Source organism: Drosophila suzukii, chromosome 3 (assembly GCF_043229965.1).
Source record: "Drosophila suzukii chromosome 3, CBGP_Dsuzu_IsoJpt1.0, whole genome shotgun sequence".
NCBI classification, from domain to species: domain Eukaryota; kingdom Metazoa; phylum Arthropoda; class Insecta; order Diptera; family Drosophilidae; genus Drosophila; species Drosophila suzukii.
In genome coordinates this window covers 39,045,325-39,063,914 of record NC_092082.1, presented here as the reverse complement: position 1 = coordinate 39,063,914, position 18,590 = coordinate 39,045,325, and the positions used below count along the sequence as shown (strand labels likewise).

The 18,590-nt window shown below is 39.6% G+C and overlaps 1 protein-coding gene and 1 long non-coding RNA gene across 2 annotated transcripts in view; one reads left to right on the top strand and one right to left on the bottom strand.

The window, feature by feature from the left end:
- LOC108011912 (calcium/calmodulin-dependent protein kinase kinase 1) overlaps positions 1–18,590 on the bottom strand; it is a 244,973-nt gene that overhangs the window by 6,319 nt on the left and 220,064 nt on the right. The window lies entirely within an intron of this gene.
- LOC136117476 (uncharacterized) lies at positions 16,972–17,358 on the top strand. Its single transcript, XR_010655020.2, has 2 exons — positions 16,972–17,141; positions 17,196–17,358. It is a non-coding gene; the product is annotated as an uncharacterized lncRNA (long non-coding RNA).

Sequence of the window (18,590 nt, the reverse complement as noted above, 5' to 3'; positions counted from 1 at the left end):
ACACGGTCAAACGCATTGGATGCACTTAGAAAATTCTTTAAAAAGAAATTAAATGCCCACGTTCTAAGACTAACTGATAAGATCAGTGTATAAGGGCATATGGGCGAAATCGTTTGGAACGCAGTCCGAGCGGACCGCTCGCTGACCACGATTTGCATTGAGGTTTTGTTGTTGTTGCTCATTTGTAGATAAGCGCAGCCCATACGCATGCCAAGTTATTTTTTTGGTTTTCGCAGGGGAAATAGTCACGCTAGAGGCAAACGATTTTTTTCTAGAGAAATTTTATTTTCGATTTTCGTTGAGCACTATTTTTGTTACATAAAGCTGAGCGAAAAGCAAGGAAACAGCTGGATTTGCGTTTGAGGGCATTGAACTCTTGAAATAAAAATCCAAGTCAAAGGAAAACAAGAGATCATTGTGTTTGGATTGATATTTGATTTGGATAGAACAAATTCTAGTTTTAAAAATATTTATTTAGTAATTTTCTTCTCTTATTAAAATCAGTTTCTGTAGAACTTGTTTATTTTAGTTGTAACTTAGTCGTTTAGATTGAGATTAAAAGACGTCTGAGTAGGAAAACAGTAGTGTTGCGCCACCACCAGAATGCGTGCTGTGTGGGAAAGCGTTAACAGCTTCAACAATTTTCAGAACCAAATGCGCGCACGAATTTCACAAGTCGTGTATAGCAATTTATGCCAAAAACAAACCAACTTGTCCAACCTGTAGTACAGTCTGCTTTGAAAAGCCGGCTACTCCCAGTACTAGGTCGCAGGGTAAAATAAATTTGGATAGTCCAGCAACCACAGCTGGCTTGAACCAGTCGGCTCGCCAACCGTCGGATACCGGAGGCCGTTCGAGGAATGCACAGCGAGTTAATGGCCCAGTTATCAACGGAAATGGGACAGCAAATTCGGTCAACTATAGCAGCTCAATTACAACCGATTAGTAAACAGCTATCTCAACGCGGTGGTCCTTCTGTCAGTGGCCAACCATCGTCTAGTGGATTTCTGGAAATAAACTTAGACACTGATCTGGTTTTGCTGGCAGCCATGGTCCTGGTCCAGGATCGCAGCGAAGTTTTGTCTCTGACTTAGTGCAAAGGCCAGATAAGGTTGTGCACATCTTGAATGGTTGGAAGATTCGATTAAGCGGAAATGAAGATGGTCTCAGCGTTGATAATTTTATATACAGGGTTGAAGCTCTCACTCGTCAGACACTTGAAGGGAATTTTACCATTCTATGCAGTAATGCAAGCATGCTTTTTGAAGGCAAAGCCAGAGATTTTTATTGGCGGTTCCATAAAACATCTCCAGTACTGAGATGGGATCTGCTTTGTCAAGCTTGTAGGAAGCAATTTAGAGACACCCGTACTGATGTTGACATTAGGGAAACTATTCGTGATCGCACGCAAAAAGAGAAGGTGAACTTGGACAGCTTTCATGACGCAATTATGCAGATGATGGATGGATTGGAGGTGCCTTTTGAGGAGTTCACAGTGGTCGATATTCTGAAGAGAAATTTGAGGTCAGAAATAAGGCACGAATTGCTAAATGTAATTATTCCTTCTGTGGATCGTTTGAGGGAAATTTAACGTCGCCGTGAGAGTTTCCTAGACGAGGTTAGAAAAAATCAAGGTTACCAAAAGGTAGTTCCTTTTCGGAGACAGGTGGCTGAGCTGGTAGAAGAAGAGGACCTCGATGGGCGTGTAATGTTTTCAGATGATGATGAATTCGAAGTTGGCGCCCTGGCTTTAATTTGCTGGAACTGTCATAAAGAGAGCCATCGCCACCAAGATTGTCGCGAAGAGAAACGTATTTTCTGTTGGGGCTGTGAGACCAAAAATATCTTAAAAACTCACTGTGCTCGTTGTCATAAAAACATAAAAATGGGCATATAGTGCTCAGAAAAACAAAGCCACAAACACAGAGCTGAACCAGTAGAATCGTCATCGCCAATTTTCAAAGAAAGCAACATTAATATTTCAGGCGAGGAAGGAATTCATCCGAGTTCTTGGCCTCAACTTGCTAAGCCGCAATTCCTGGATAATATTTCTAAGGTTCCATGCAGATCCAAATCAAGACACACAAATCGTATGCGATCTTATTGGAAATTGGTTAAAACAATAAATACTATTCGGTTTCAAGGAAACGATAAGCGACCATATGCAGAGGTTCAACTTTTAGATAGGATAATCATAGGACTTTTGGATACAGGGGCAGCCATCAGTGTGGTAGGAGGAAATTTGGCAAAGTAAATAATTCAACGCAAACATTCATTTAAACCAGTTGCTACAGCAGCTTGTACAGCCGATGGTAAAAGACAAGAAGTCGTTGGACGTTTTCGTACTCCAATCCAATACAAGGGGGTCGTCAAAGATTTGTATCTCAATATAATGCCATCGTTGAGCCAAGAGCTCTATTTAGGGATTGACTTTTGGTCCAAGTTAGGTCTGCTACCTTCTGCAATGCAAATTAGCCAAAATGGCATCAGATTCACACGAGCTATCGGACGAGCAGAATTCGGTTTTGGAAAAAAAAGTTGCTAAGTTTCCCTCATTTGCTGTGTCAGGACTTGGAATATTCATTCAATAGACACAGGAGATGCTAAGCCGGTAAAACAGCGGCATTTCCCGGTATCCCCAGCTATTGAGAAATTGTTGTATGCTGAGATAGAGCGAATGCTTAAACTCTGAGTCATCGAAGAATCGGATAGTCCTTGGTCGTCTCCGGTGGTATTAGTGCAGAAGCCTGGCAAAGTAAGACTCTGTCTCGATAGCAAAAAAACAAACATAGCTACGAAAAAAGATGCATATCCACTTCCGCAGATTGACGGTATATTAGGTAGACTTCCCAAAGCAATCTGCATTTCAAGCCAAGATTTAAAAGACGCTTATTGGCAGATTCCTTTGGAGCCAAGTTTTCGCGAAAAGACTGCTTTTACCATTCGGGGAAGCCACTTTACCAGTACAAAGTAATTCCCTTCGGTTTGACTAATGCTTCCCAAACAATGACCCGGCTCATGGACAAAGTGATTCCAGCCTCATTGAGAAATGAAGTATTCGTGTACCTGGATGACCTGTTGGTGGTATCGGATACATTTAAAGGCCATATGAAGGTTTTAGGTTTGGTTGCGGATCAAATACGTGCTGCGGGATTAACGCTTAATGTTGGCAAAAACAAGTTTTGCATGAAATCAGTAAAGCACCTGGGCCATATTGTTGGAGAAGGTGTCATTCGCACGGACCCCGAAAAGATTTCGCCTATGAAGGATTTTCCTTTGCCAAAATCCTTAAAGGCACTTCGAAGTTTTCTTAGCATGGTGGAGTGGTACAGAAAATTTATCAACAATTTTTCTTCGGTTGCTGCTCCACTCACAGATCTTCTAAAGCCAAAGAAAAAGTTTGTGATGACCCCTGAAGGCAAAGAATCTTTTGAAGCGCCCGTGCTTCGAAGTCCTGATTTCTCTAGACCTTTCTTTGCTCAGTGTGATTCAAGTAAATCTGGTTTCAGTGGTGTCCTTGTTCAGAAAACAGAAGAAGGCGATGAGTTTCCTATCGCATTCGTTTCTAAGAAATTGAATAAGGACCAAAGAAATTACTCGGTGACAGAACAAGAATGTTTGGCAGCCATTGTTTGCATAAAAAGGTTTCGGGCCTATATAGAAGGCCATGAATTCACCGTGATCACGGATCATGCGTCCCTGAAATGGCTCATGTCCCAAACAGATCTGCATAGTCGTATAGCGCGGTGGTCACTAAAGCTACAAGGTTTTTACTTTAAAATTGAGCATCGAAGTGGTAGGCTTAACGTTGTTCCCGATGCTTTATCGCGTGTAAATGAGGTGGAACTAGCAGCAATAGATGCTAGCCACGGTTTGATGGTCGATTTGCAGTCTTCAGCGTTTAAGTCTGGCGAATATATAGAACTGCAGGAAAAAATTAGTGCAAACAGTGATAAATTTTATGATTTGAGGATTGCTGATATCTTATTATATCGTAGAATTGATCATGCAACAGGAGATTTGTTGCCCGATACTTTTGCATGGAAGTTGTGGATTGCAAGCGAATTGGTGCCTGAGGTTTTAAAAAAGGCTCATGATGACCCTCTTGCTTCTCATGGTGGAGTGCACAAGACCTTAAAACGAATTCGCAGGTATTATTTCTGGCCAGGATTGGTGACAGACGTTAAGGAATACATAGGTAAATGTGACATCTGCAGAAGGACAAAAGCACCAAATAGAGTGCAACGGCAGCCGATAGGAATTGCTCCCGAATCGCAGAGACTTTTCCAGCGTCTCTACATTGACTTTCTCGGCCCATATCCACGATCGCGTTCAGGAAATGTGGGGATATATATAGTTTTAGAGTCTAAGATTTAGAGCACATTTCAAAGTTTGTCTTATTGAAAGCCGTAAAGAAAATGACTGCTGTGTGGTTGTTAAGTACTTACAGCAAGAATTGTTTCACACCTTTGGTGTGCCTGAAACGATCGTATCGGATAATGGCTCCCACTTTAAGTCTGAGCCATTTCAAAAGTTGCTGAATCAACACAAAATTTCCCAAAGCTTGACCGCTGTGTATGCTCCGCAGGCAAATGCATCAGAGCGAGTGAAAAGGTCAGTAATAGCTGCAATACGGTCATATATCGGAGAAGACCAGAAAGATTGGGACGAATATCTGAGCAGTATATGCTGTGCGTTGCGTTCATCCATACATTCGGGAATTGGGGCAACACCCTATTACATGGCTTTTGGCCATTTTGTTTCGTCGGGCTCGACCTATAAGCTGTTGAGGGCTTTCGGTATGCTTGAAGACAGAGCAGCCAGATTCACACAGGAGGATTCGCTGGAATTTGTGCGTTCTAAGGCTCGAGAGGTAATGCAAAACCAGAATGAAAAGAACGACCGTCAGTATAACTTAAGGTCTCGAGAGGTAGTGTATCAAGAAGGTCAGGAAGTATATCGCAAGAACTTTAGACAGAGCAAATTTTTCGGGAGGTTATAGTGCGAAATTAGGTCCATTATATCTCAAGGCTAGAATTCAGAGAAAGCTAGGAAATGCATGCTATGAACTGGAGGATTTGCAAGGTCGGGCCTTGGGACGTTATCATGCTAAGGATTTGAAGCAATAAACAGGCTCAGCTACCAGCTTTGTTTGGATCTGTTTTGGGATGTCAAACCCCATACCAGATCTGTTCGGGGGAACTTTGTAGCGCTGGTAGTCAAGTGGGAACAGAACTGTGGGTTGGTTGCCGAACTAGGAATAGGGGTAAGAGAAAGCATAATAGGTCAACAGGGCGAAATGTCAGTTGTTTTCTGCTGAGAGCGGTTTTCATTTCTGCTGTTAAGGGGTTTGCCGCCATTGGTTCTTTTCCATTTGAACATTCCACCGATTAAGTCGTGAAAACCATCTTCAAAATTTAAGTGGTGATAGTTTGGGGCGAGCAGGCATATAAGCCTTTGCGAAGACTTTAAAAAGGAAAAGGCATCGAATTAAATCATTTCCGCAGAGTCCTATGATTTGGGTGAGTCGAAAATAAATGAACAAGATCTAAAGAGTCCGATAAGCAGCACTTTATGTGATTTATAGGGGCTCGGCGATTATAAAACAAAAAAACAAAAAAGGAAGAAAAATTAAGATGTTCGATACCGGCGGGAACACTTTGGATTTCAACCAGCTGAGTGCACCAGAAGTTCTTATTGGAGTGCGATTTGGAGAGGGCGACCAGTAATTACGCGACTTACGATCGGCGCCGAGCACGAAAAAATCGCTGGACAAAAAAAGGGTGTTAATTTCTTGCGCGAGGTTATAATTTTGCCCTGTCCCGACTCCGTTTTAAGCTGGGGGAAAATAGTAAAAAAAAACCCCATTAAATTGTGCCCGTAAGGGATCTAAAACCCATCGTGGAAAACTAGCGGGAAAAAAAGAAAGACCATTTAACCTCACATATTGGCGTGAAGGAGAAAGAAAATTGAAAAATCAAATAAGAGAGCAAAAAGAAGAGTGGCGGAATGGAGCCGAACTAAATTTTTAATTTTTTTGTTATTTATAAGTAATCTATTTATTTGTTATATGTTCTTTTAAGGTGTATTTTGTGAATTGTTAAATTGTTTGAGCCTCTCGGTAAGCTGCCAAAACTCCGGCATTGACTCCCATTTTCAACGAAAAAAAATATTTGCATGGCAACTTACCCATCTAAAAAGAAAAGAAGATTTTATACAAAAAACAAGGAAGAACGCTATAGTCGAGTACCCCGACTATCAGATACCCGTTACTCAGCTAAAGGGACCAAAGGGAAGTGGAGATATGCAAGCAGCAAAGCGAGATTAAAATGCGCCACCTACCGGCGGTAGACAGATTTAAGCGTAATGGGCGTTAGAGTGGGCGTGGCAAATTTTTTTTGGATCAATCGATAGGTATTGACGAGACCAATACATTTCAGCTAAAATTTTTTATCTAGCATGAAAATTGTGGGCGTCACAGGTTTGGGCGGTTTGTGGGCGTTAAAGTGGGCGTGGCAAACTTTTTTAAATCGATAGGTTTTGATGAGAAAAATACATTTCAGTTAAAATTTTTATTCTAGCTTCAAAACTGTAGGAGCCACAGTTTTGGGCGGTTTGTGGGCGTTGGAGTGGGCGTGGCACATTGCTGAAACAAACTTGCGCTGCGTAAGAAGCTCAGGAATCTGCACGCAAAATCTCAATAGACTAGCTCCTATAGTTTCCGGACAGACAGACGGACAGACGGACATGGCTAGATCGACTCGGCTAGTGATCCTGATCAAGAATATATATACTTTATGGGATCGGAAACGCTTCCTTCTGCCTGTTACATACTTTCCGACGAATCTAGTATACCCTCTTACTTTACGAGTAACGGGTATAAAAAATGAAAAAGTGAAAAAGCCCTTGTGTCCCCAAAGGCACTTAATTCTTTTCGCAGCATTTTCAGCCGACTTCGGAAAAAGCGCTTTCTTCGAAGATGCCGCTGGAAAATTGGTGAGCGTTTATTTTATATAAAAATATATATGATAGTAGGTGGCGATTTCAAATTCATTTTTAATTTTTATTATGTGGTGTGAGCGTCCTACTGAAAATCAAAAGAAAACTTATTAAGATTTGGCAAGTCAATTTTTTTTTTCCGTACATGTAATGCTGACTGTTTATGTAATGGTAAAAATATGAACAAGTAAAGATAATCGGGAAATGGAGTGAGACCCAATACCGTAGACACACACAAGGTTCTGAGAACGGTGATATTGTAACGTAAAGCAAAGTAAATACGAATCTAAAGTAAAACAAAGAAAGGTTGTAAGTAAAGTAGACTCGATCGCAGGTGTAGGGGGCCTTACGCCCGACAATAGTCCAAGTGTAGTAGTGCTTTCTCTTCCCGGCCTTAAGTTTGGTTTGTCCTTGCACGCAATCTGAGTTTTGATAATAATCGAAGAGGCAATGATGAGTTAAAGCGAAGATCCACCCCACTAGCCAACGAGCCAAAGCCGATTGACATTTTTGCGTGCTCTCTAACCCGTCCGTAACACCCAGCCTTAGTTTTTTTATTTAGTGGATGTTCGTTACCTCTTAACTTAACTTATGGGCTCCAGAGCGGAGTGGAGACTTAGGGGAGGGATGGAGAGCATTCGACAGATCCCTTGCCGAATTTCTTTTTAAGCTGTTGAATTTCTACTTGTAGCTCATTTTGTTTGTCTGGTAGTCGATAATGTAAATCTGTTCTTGTGCGACTGGTTTCCTCAGTTGACATAATGTGTGAAATTAAAACTCGTGTTTGGGAGACGAAGATTCCTTTAAAGTTCAGTAACCTGTGAAGCTTGTGAGGAGTTGAATAACTCCCCACAAATTCCAACAGCCGTAACGGCGCGGCGAAGAGAGTTTGGAGACCAAAGATAGAGAATAAGAGAGTTTAGAGACCAAGGGAAGAGAATAAGAAAGTGGAGACTTTGCGGGCAAAGCGAGAGTGCCGTGTGCAAAAGGAAATAACGGAACTCCACCGGACTTTGGACGCTGCCGTGGACTTTGGACTTTGGACTTCAAACTCCAGTAAGAAGCTGTGCGTAAAGAACAAGTGGGTCAAGCAGGAACATCGGACTTTGGACCCGGAGTGGAGAGATTCAGCGGGCAGTGCGCAAAAGGGAAATAATGGTTCCCGGAGGCCCTATATAAAGCCGCAGGGCGCTAGCAGCTGGATCATCAGTCGATCATAAGGAGTCGATCCGTCAAGATCAGTCAAAATATCGAAGTGAACTGAACAACTGAACCACAACATGTTGATTCGTCGGAAGTAGCACCGTTAGAGCCTACAAGGAGTAAGATCGAGACATTTGGGATTGGGACAACAGGAACCTCCGAGTTGAGATACAGGTAGTTGAGGTCCAGAGGGCATCACACGACTTATTATGATATACAAATTTGTAACCAATCTTTATGAACTACTTGTTTTTATGTTTACTGCTCAAGATTGTTATGTTATATCTTGCTCCTATTTCCGTTACTATATACAGACCAATATATTTTAAGTCTAAATCTTATTCATTCTTTAATAAAATTCGAATTCGGTCTCTGTTGTACACGGACGAGTTTTATATTTGCTCCTACATTTATTCGCCTAGTGTCTAAATTACCGATCTGATATATTCCCAAAGTTTCATTTTCAACTCGGTTGAGACTGCCGTTTGCATGCAAATTAGTTATTTGTGTTAAAACCATTATCTGTATTATTATATTGGATAATAGTTAAAGACGCGGGTGCTTTGTGCATTGTTGTTGTTTCTTATTTACATTGTTGTTTTGGCGCTCTCTCGCACCGTTCGCTCTGCTACATTCTCCCAACTTCAGTCACCGGCTCTCATTTTCGAGTTAACGGGTCTTTGCTGAATTGGTCTTACCGCTCTCTTTTCTTATCTTTCCTCTGCGTTTTGCAAAGCCACACAGCTGTTTGTTGGCACTCATCTAAAGCTTCCTACTTTTTCTACATTCTACATTTAACTGACCTCAACTTGTAAACAATGTCTGCCTGCTGTATTGTTGGTTGCCAATTTGTTAGTAAAATCACTTCTCGGCAGCCAATTGTTAGTTGCTGGTTATGTGAGAACATTGCGCACGCAAAATGTGCAGACTTTGGGCATAGTGCTGCCCAAATTGCTGATCGCACTAGATCTAATGCTAACCTGGACTGGACGTGCCCTACATGCCTACATATCAAAATCGATATAGGAGCATTTATGAGGCAAACGGAGCTGGAGTTCCAGGCATTACGTGCTGGATTTACGGACTTATTAAGTCGATTTAATGTTTGCGACTCGAACTTTAAAGGTCGGATCCTTCTAAGTCAATCTTCATTAAATATAAATCGTAGTCCTACACTGCCTAATGTTTCTTTACACGTTCCAGATCTCTCGACCAACCTCTCTCTTCCCAGCCCTACTGCAGGCTATGTGTCGTGCGACGAGGATGATCCCAATGGGATCGAGTCATCAACGAATGACCCCACGGGGCAATCGCAGCCAGATTCAGGGACTGTAGTTTCGCCTGAGTCATTAAGGCCTACTAACCGTTCACCGGCTGTTGCCACTTCCGGGGCTCTGCCGCACCTTGTACTTCCTATAGCTAATACCCTCGCACCTCCTCCTGTCCCACTTACTAGCATGATCCCTAGGAAAAACACGCATAGCCCTGCTCTCTCTTCTCCGGTACCACTCACTGTCATGGTACCTAGGAAATCTATTTTTGTGTCTAGGTTAAATGCAGCAATAACAGTAAATGACGTTATGCATCATATTGTCACAAACCTCTCCCTTCCCAATCAAAATGGTATTGACATCACCAAATTTAATTTTAAACAGAAAAGAGATTACTCTTCATTTAAAATACTTGTTCCGGACGGGCTGTTCTCTAAACTTCTTTGCCCCAATTTTTGGCCTGCTGATATAATTGTCCACGAGTATATAAAAAAAAATAGCTCCCTTTCCATGACTTCTTTGTCGGCGCCCAGCTCTGATATAAATTCAAAAAACTAAATTTCCTAATTCACTATCAGAATGTTCGGGGGCTTCTTAGTAAACTCTCTACGCTTTATATAAATAGTTCAATTTTTGAGGCCAATGTTATTGTACTCACTGAGACCTGGCTTAACCCATCCGTACACGATAGTGAGATTTTGTCTAATAACTTTTTTGTTTATCGGAAGGATCGTCAGACCCGTCGAGGAGGAGGCGTTCTTATTGGAGTCAAATCCAATTTAACTTCTGAGTTTGTTGATATTTCTGAATCATCAGGTATTGAATTTATTTCCGTAAAATTATCTTTTCCAAAAAGAAACATTTTTTTAACCTGCTCGTATATATCTCCCGGCTCTGAATTTAACGTGTATCTACTGCACCTGTCCGCCATACATTCTATCTCCTTGTTGCTTACTGAAACTGACCAACTTATTGTGCTTGGTGACTTTAATCTTCCCAATATCTCTTGGTTGGAGAGTAAGGACTCATTGGCAATGATTCCTAGGATGCAAAATGATTTTATTGATGGTCTTGTTGAACTATCTTTGCAGCAAGTTAACAGGATTCCCAATCATATTGGTCGTCTTCTTGACTTAATCTTTGTTTTTGATAGTAGCGATGCTGAAGTCAGTCGTATTTCGCCACTATCTTTACCTGAAGATTGTTATCATCCTACCCTTCAGCTCTGTATTAATGGATTTTTTAATATTCCTAGGACTGCAATAAATGTACAGCCTAGTTTGTGTTTTAAGAGGACTGATTACGGCAGACTAGTGGAATCTTTATCAACAGTAAGCTGGTCCTTTCTAGTTGACCTTCCTGTTGATGATGCAGTTAGGCACTTTTATGAGATCCTTTACCGTCTATTTGAAGAACATGTCCCTCTTTCCTCCATGAAGAATTCTTACAGCTCTCCATGGTTTACCCGTCAACTATCTTATCTGAAGAATAAAAAAACAAGACTATTTAAACGTTTCAAAATATCCGGCTTACAGACAGACTTCACCAAATATAGCTCAGCTAAGGTGGAATTTGTCCAGTACAATACTGATTGTTACAAAAATTACCTGTCTCGTTGTAAGCGGGATTTCAAAAGCAATCCTAAGCTTTTCTTTTCTTTCAATTCTAAACGAAAATCTAGCTGCTTCCCTCCCTCTCTCGTTCTCAATAATAAGGTAGCATCTGATGATAATGATATTTGCAACTTATTCGCAGACTTTTTTCAATCCACTTATACGAAATGCAATAATGTCATTATCAAAGATTATCCATACCCGCTACCTCATTTGAACTCTATCTTCAAACCAGTGATTGATGTATCTGATGTTCTTCAGAGTCTTAATACTCTCAAGCTCTCATTTTTACCGGGTCCTGATAGAATACCAAGTTGTATACTTAGGAATTGTTCATCTTATCTTGCTCTTCCCTTAACATTGATATTTAATCTGTCCCTAAGTCAATGTAGATTTCCATCCATATGGAAGGAATCCTTTATTATCCCATTGTTTAAAAAAGGGAACAAGTCTGATATCTCAAACTATCGCGGTATTGCTAAACTCAGTTCTATTCCTAAACTTTTTGAAAAAATTATTACCTGTCAGTTGCAGCATCATTGCAGGTCTATTATTTCACCTTGTCAGCATGGCTTCACTAGATGTCGCTCTACTTCTACAAACCTACTTGAATTTACGTCTTTAATCACTAGAGGTTTTCTGACACATCATCAAACTGATGTGATTTATACCGATTTCTCTAAAGCTTTTGATTCAGTGAACCATAGGATTCTTATTTATAAATTGTCCCTTTTAGGTTTTCCACCCAACCTACTAGAGTGGATACTTTCCTACCTTTCTAATAGAACTCAAATGGTCTGTTTTAATAATAAAATTTCCAAAATAATTAATGTTACTTCTGGAGTGCCACAGGGTAGCCACCTGGGACCTTTACTTTTTGGATTAATGATTAATGATCTACCTTAGGTCATAAAATCGTCAACTGTTTTAATGTATGCAGATGATGTCAAGCTATGTTTGTCCATGTCCATAATTCATATAATGACCTTCAATTAGATCTTGATTGTTTGTATACGTGGTGCATGATTAACATGTTGAATTTGAACTATTCTAAATGTAACTTTGTGACCTTTTATCGTAGTAGTCCATCTCTGTATTCTTATTGTATCGGTAATAACGCCCTTGAACGTATTTTTTCTGTTCAGGATCTTGGCGTTCTATTTGATCATAAACTTAGTTTTAAAGACCATATATCTACTATAACTAACAAAGCCAGAAGTCTCCTGGCGTTTATGAAGCGCTGGTCAAGGGAGTTTGATGATCCATACACAACAAAGCTTTTGTATGTTTCTCTTGTTCGTCCCTCAATGGAATATTGCTCGTGTATATGGTCACCTCAAATTAGCTGTTACCAAAATATGTTAGAGTCCGTTCAAAAACTATTCCTTTTATTTGCTTTGAGAGGTTTAAGCTGGGACACAGGAAGTCGATTGCCCTCTTATCATGCGAGGTTGCGCCTGCTGGACTTACCAACCCTGAACCATCGTAGAAAGTGTCATGGAGTTATGTTTTTGCATAAATTAATTAATGGTGATGTTGACTCTCCCTTCCTTCTTAGTTCCCTCAACTGGAATGTACCCTGTAGAACAGTTCGTCGTTTTCGTCCGTTGTCCCTGCCAATTTGTAGATCCAATTATGCCCTTCATGATCCTTTTCGGGTTCTTTGTGACGACTATAATGCACTGTGTCACGTCTTACTGTTTAATAGCCCTAATGCAACTAATTATGATAAACTTATGTATTTTCTATCTTCCAATAATTTGTAAATTTTTATTGTACTAGCCATTCTATGTGAGCATGTATTTTAAACTGTCTATTTTTATGTCGTCTTTTTCCATGTCCGCGAATTCGTTTACTTGCCCAAATCGGTTTAGGGCTCCGCGCGTAACAAGCATTGCTTGGTGTCGTAAGGGCCACTTGTTTGTACTGACCATAGTGCATCAACGTCCAAGAATCCAAGAATTAAAACCTGGTCTCCTATTTTTAAATCGAAATCTTTGTTGTTTTTATCATATCTAATTTTTTGTTTTATTTTATTATTATCTAGCATTAGTCTAGCACTTTTATGTGCTAGTTCTAGTCTAAACTTGGCTTCTTTAGCATAATCAACTAAGTTATATAGCGGATCTATATTTGCTGTTCTACCAAATATCAGCTCATATGGACAATAATCATGTGCCATAAAGGATGTAGTTTTAAAACAGTAAGTGAAATATGGGAGCCAAACATCCCAATCAGATTTGTTTATTGATATATAAGACCAGATGAATTCATTGATTGTTCTATGACTTCTTTCTACGGTTTCTACTGTCTGATGGTGATGTGCGAAGGATGTTGTGTTTTCAATTTTTAAATTTTTACAAAAGTCCTCTATTATTGAATTTTGATATTCTGTTCCCATGTCCGTAATCAACGTCTTTATTGGACCGTACTTCAGAACACACAGAACAGTAGCTTTGGCTACCGTTTTTTTCACTTTTGCCTGGTACTGTTTTTGTGACAAGATATTTTGTTAAGTCGCAGATTAATGTAACTGCAGTGGACCTATTGTATCCACAATTACCCTATCGAAAGCCCTTTGTGGGGTTTCAGTTTTGTTAATGGCATTGGCATTGGGGACATTTACTTATGTACTCTTGTATGTCCTTAGACATATTTTTCAAATAACAGTGTATCTGGCCAAGGTTTTTGTAATGCCTGTATGACCTCCTTGTAATGGTTCGTCGTGGTATGTAGACATATCTTCTTTTTCTTTATTATTTTTGATTACGGTCACCGGTTGAGTAGCGCTACTCTCAATGATTTAATATATTCCATATTCCATATAATGGAATGCTTTTGAAGGTTCTAGTCCAGAGAGAGCTAGTCATCATTCTTATCGCGTGACGCGATATGAACCATTGCTTGCTGAAAAGGACGTTATATCTCGTGAACTTTTTTCGAGTTCAATTTGATGAAAACCTGACATTAAATCAAGGCATGAAAAGTATTTTGCTCCACCTAGTTGATCTAAAATATCATCAATTCTAGGGAGTGGAAATTTATCAGACAAGAGTTTTTTATTAATCTGACGATAGTCAATTACTAATCGCAATTTTTTCTTTTCCGAATTTGGGAGTGACTTTTTGGGTACTAATAAAAGTGGGCTACTATAAGGTGATTCCACTATTTTGTCGTTAATGAGCTTTTGGATTTGCTTTTGAATTTCGTCTTTTTTGTCTATGAGGATTTCTATAATTTTTTATGTATATAGGTTCTTCATCCTTCAATCTCAGTTTTTGTTTATAGAAATTATTCGTAGTAATCGATTCGGTTTCTAGTCCGAATACATCGCTATATTGGATGCATAATGTTGTTAATTGTTTATTAAATTGTGGGGGTAAGTTTTTTGAAAATTGGGTTAATACAGTTTTTTCTCGGTCTTTAAAGTGTTTTTTAACTACATCGTAGTTTGAAAGTGATTGATGTTTTAAATGGTTTTTGAACTCTTGCTATGGTATTTGCTATATAAACACCATGCTGAATTTCCTGATTCGGAATCAATACACTGTCTTCTGCTGAATTTATTTCAATTTTTCGGACAACTTGGTATCTTGCTGGCAGAATTACGGAGTGGTTGCCAGAGCTATATGTTATTGGAACATAAACTGGATATTTTAGGTTATTTGGCCTAATTATGAGCCAGTCTTGAGATGGCTTGACAGTTGACAGTTGTGTTTTATAAAATCGATTTCTCGTCCTCTATTATTGATATAGTAACCACGGTTACTATTATTGTTATTAAAGAAGCGGAAATTACCTCTTCCGCGGTAATTTCCATTGTAGAACAGGACATTCTTTGATTGGCCTGTTGCATCTGTGCAACTATTTACGAATTGGGACATGGCATCATCCAATGTGTTGAATGTGCCAGCCTCCATGATAAGTTTAATCTTATCGATTGTACAGTTCTTAGTCATTGCCTTGACAGCAAGTGTTTTGCTGTACTGGGGGCCAAATCTGAGGTCAATCCGTCATTTATGTAGGCTCCTTCTAGTGCCTTTGCCAATTTCTCTACTTCTTGAACGTATTGACTGACTGTTTTTTGTCTCTGTTGGAGATTTAATAGTTTTGCCGAATCGACATCTTCTGATTCTCCTTTAACTTTATTTTTTAGTTTGTTTATTTTTTCTGAAATTGGATTCTTTTGGTTTAGTCTTGATCACTTTAACTGCTGGAGCTTCATGCGGTTCCTTCAGGGAATTTAAAGAATCTAAGACTTTTTAAGTTGTCGGCCTTACCATAAAACTCTGGATTGAGTGATGAGGCTAATTTTAAGAATTCAGTTGGTGTGAGAGACTATGTCGACCCCTCCAGCCGTCAGCTTGGCCGTCTCGACGAGTTGCCGGCTGCTTATAAGAACGGCCTCCGTCTTATGTGCCGCGAGTTGGAGCCCGGCAAGTGACACACATGTGACACATGGATATGAACTCAAGTGAATGTGCATATACCCTCGCGCTCCAGCCTATACGAGCATAGCTTGTAGCGTTCAACTCGAATCCTACCGATTCCCAAGTCGCCACTCGGTATGCTTGTCGTAGAGGTCGTGCACTTCTAGCGATGCTCTGCGCTATGCTCGTCGGACTGGCGTGGGTTCTTTCTACTTCCGCTATACCACGACATAAAACAAGAAAATAAGTGCACTATCTGAAACTATTAAGATGTACCTAAATTGTTGTAATCGGCTGTACCCACTGCTTAGTTACGCCAACAGGAACAGATCTCCAATCGATCAAGGGTTAGGGAGACTTGGACGTTGTTTGCCCCCTTATTCTTTACCCACCCTTCCATGGTAACCTTTACATCTATTAGATTACCCCTTATCTGACATCAGATTATATTCTAATACCCCTCAAACATCATGTAGCTCCGGTGACGATCCAAAAAAAAAAAAAATGATTTACACGATCATTTCGTGGCGTTATACAAAGAATTCATTGTTTCCATTTTTTTCATAGGTTTATGCGCGGTGCGTTCTAATAAACCCTTCAAAGGTCGTTTTAGATAATCTAAGCACAGGGTGGTGCCGTTTACTTATTGCTATACTCCAAGATCTATATCCCCTTCAGTTCTGCAGTAGGGACGCGGTGACATGGCTCAAGGCAAAAAGCTTTTTTTGTTTTTTTTTTGTGCCTAAAACGCTGTGCCGCTGTTGACGTCAGCAGAGCAGTCGGCGCAGCGTAGAAGACTGCCCACGAAAACAATCGTGCAACAAAGAGAGGCAGATATTCGGATATTTCCCTCTCTTTCTTATCTTATAATCTGCCTGCACTCCGCGCTCGCAGAGACAAATTTCGGCTGGCCCGTTATTTTTTTTTGCGTCTCTCTGATATGTTCGGCTAGCGACTAATATTTCGGCGGAAAAATTTTCGTGGAGCAGCGACATGTGAGTGCCCTAATATTTTAGGAGCATTATTGTGTATCGAAAAAAACAACTAATATTGTTTTATAAAAGTAAACTATTTGATTATAGTAAAATGTAGTATATTGAATTTACTTATAATGTTATATTTACTTATTATACATTTTTATTACAATATAATTTTTTAGTTAAGTTATAGAAATTTAGTCCGTTAAAATTGATTTAAGTATTTAAAACATTTAAGTATTAACATTTAAAAAAAAATCGTATTGTATTTTTTACTCAAGAAGTAAAAACTGTATAGTCGGATATATAATTCACTTTAGAAAGGGTTTAGGTGCAGTGGCACGCGCCAACAGCGAAGAGAAAACAAAAGAAATCTAGCAAAAGGGGTGAGAAGACTTGGTGCATTCTGTTTGAGTGATTGAGAGGGAAGCATCCATTTTAATGGTGCGCAGCAGAGTTAATTTAATCATTTAGTTAATATAATAAAGTCAGGTAAGTGCTACATTAAGTTTAAGATGTTGTGCATTGATCTTAGTTTAAAGTACGTAAATTTTGAAGGTATTCAATGGGTTCCGTTAGCCGAAAGTGGATGACGAAAAGTTTTGTGCCAATAAAAATCCTGCAAAGGGTTAAACACAGCTATAAAAGGTAAATATACAATTAAACAAATAAAACGCATTTTTGAAACATATGTTTTTTCAGGAGCGTTGGCCAAGGATTCAGAGGACCCGGACAAAGGTTTAAGAACGGCGATGACTAACGTTAAAAATAAGCTTACGAAGCATAAAAACAGAAACAATAATTGTACAATTTTTGAAAATCTAAATAATACCATATAATTAAAATGAATTAAAATGAAATTAAATATGTGTGTATTTTAAATTTTATATTTTTATAATTGAAAACTCAAGGAAAAATTCTGATTCTGTGATTCACTTGGGACGTGTCCCTTGCAAGTGATTTCACAAGTGAAAACTCAAGGAAAAATTCTGATTTTCCCAAGTGATTCACTTGGGACGAGTCACCGGCACGTGACAGGCCATACGAAAAATGAGTAAAAGGAACAAGTGAAATCCCGTAGGACTTCGAAAAATTTTCATTTGAATTTTCACTTGTGAAAATGCGGACATCCCATACAATTTTCTATATGGAGCGTCACTTGTTCTTCACTTGTGCAAGAGGACATGTCCCACGGGATTCACAAGGTGATTCACAAGTGAAACTTTTTTTTTGGAACTGAAGGGTCCCTAATACATTATATACATATATATATATGGCAAACCATTGCAAATTCAAAAGCGGTACATAATTCAAGTTAACTAGGTAAATTCTTATTTACATATTTACGCCAGAGGTTTTAGCTATCGCGGAATTCGCATCGACAATAATTAAGGCTCAAACATTTTCATACAATATTCATTAAGGGTTTACTCACGATCGGTACTTTATAGGAAAATCCATCGAAGCGTTCGTTGGGCCCAATGAAGCTCTCGTTGATCCCTTGAGGGTAGATTAGAACAAGATGTATATGTATATGTGTTATGTGTACAACCTTAACTTCGATGCACTTCCCGTTTACATAAGAAGCTTTTTACCTAATGGACGTATTTAAAACTATCGTTAGAAATTTCGTACAAGTACACTTATGCAAAAACTACTCAAACCAGGGTCCTAAAAGCCACCCCCCGCTCTGCAATCGTTCGACGATATCAGCGCCAGCATACACTGAGTGGCAGGGACTTAGCGCCTGTTAAGAGATCGATTGCGGGGGGGTGTGTTTTGAAACCAAAACACTTCCGATATTATATGACCGGTCCTCGAGGAAAATTATGACTGATATTCACCTCAGACTATGGTTTTGCACTATTCGCTTTAGCTATTACTGTACAGGTTGCACCTTGCCGCACTTCGGTACCGTTTGTCGGTCAGTTTTCACGTGGACTTGTTTCGAATTATATCTTGACTGTGGGTTTTGGCGCACGTGTGCTGGCCTTAGCAAGAGAAACTCAAGTGTTCGAGCTGTGCACAGAAGTTGGCCTACGTGGCTGACTACGCTTCCAGGAATCTAAGTAGGGAGCGCAGAGACGGAAAGTAACG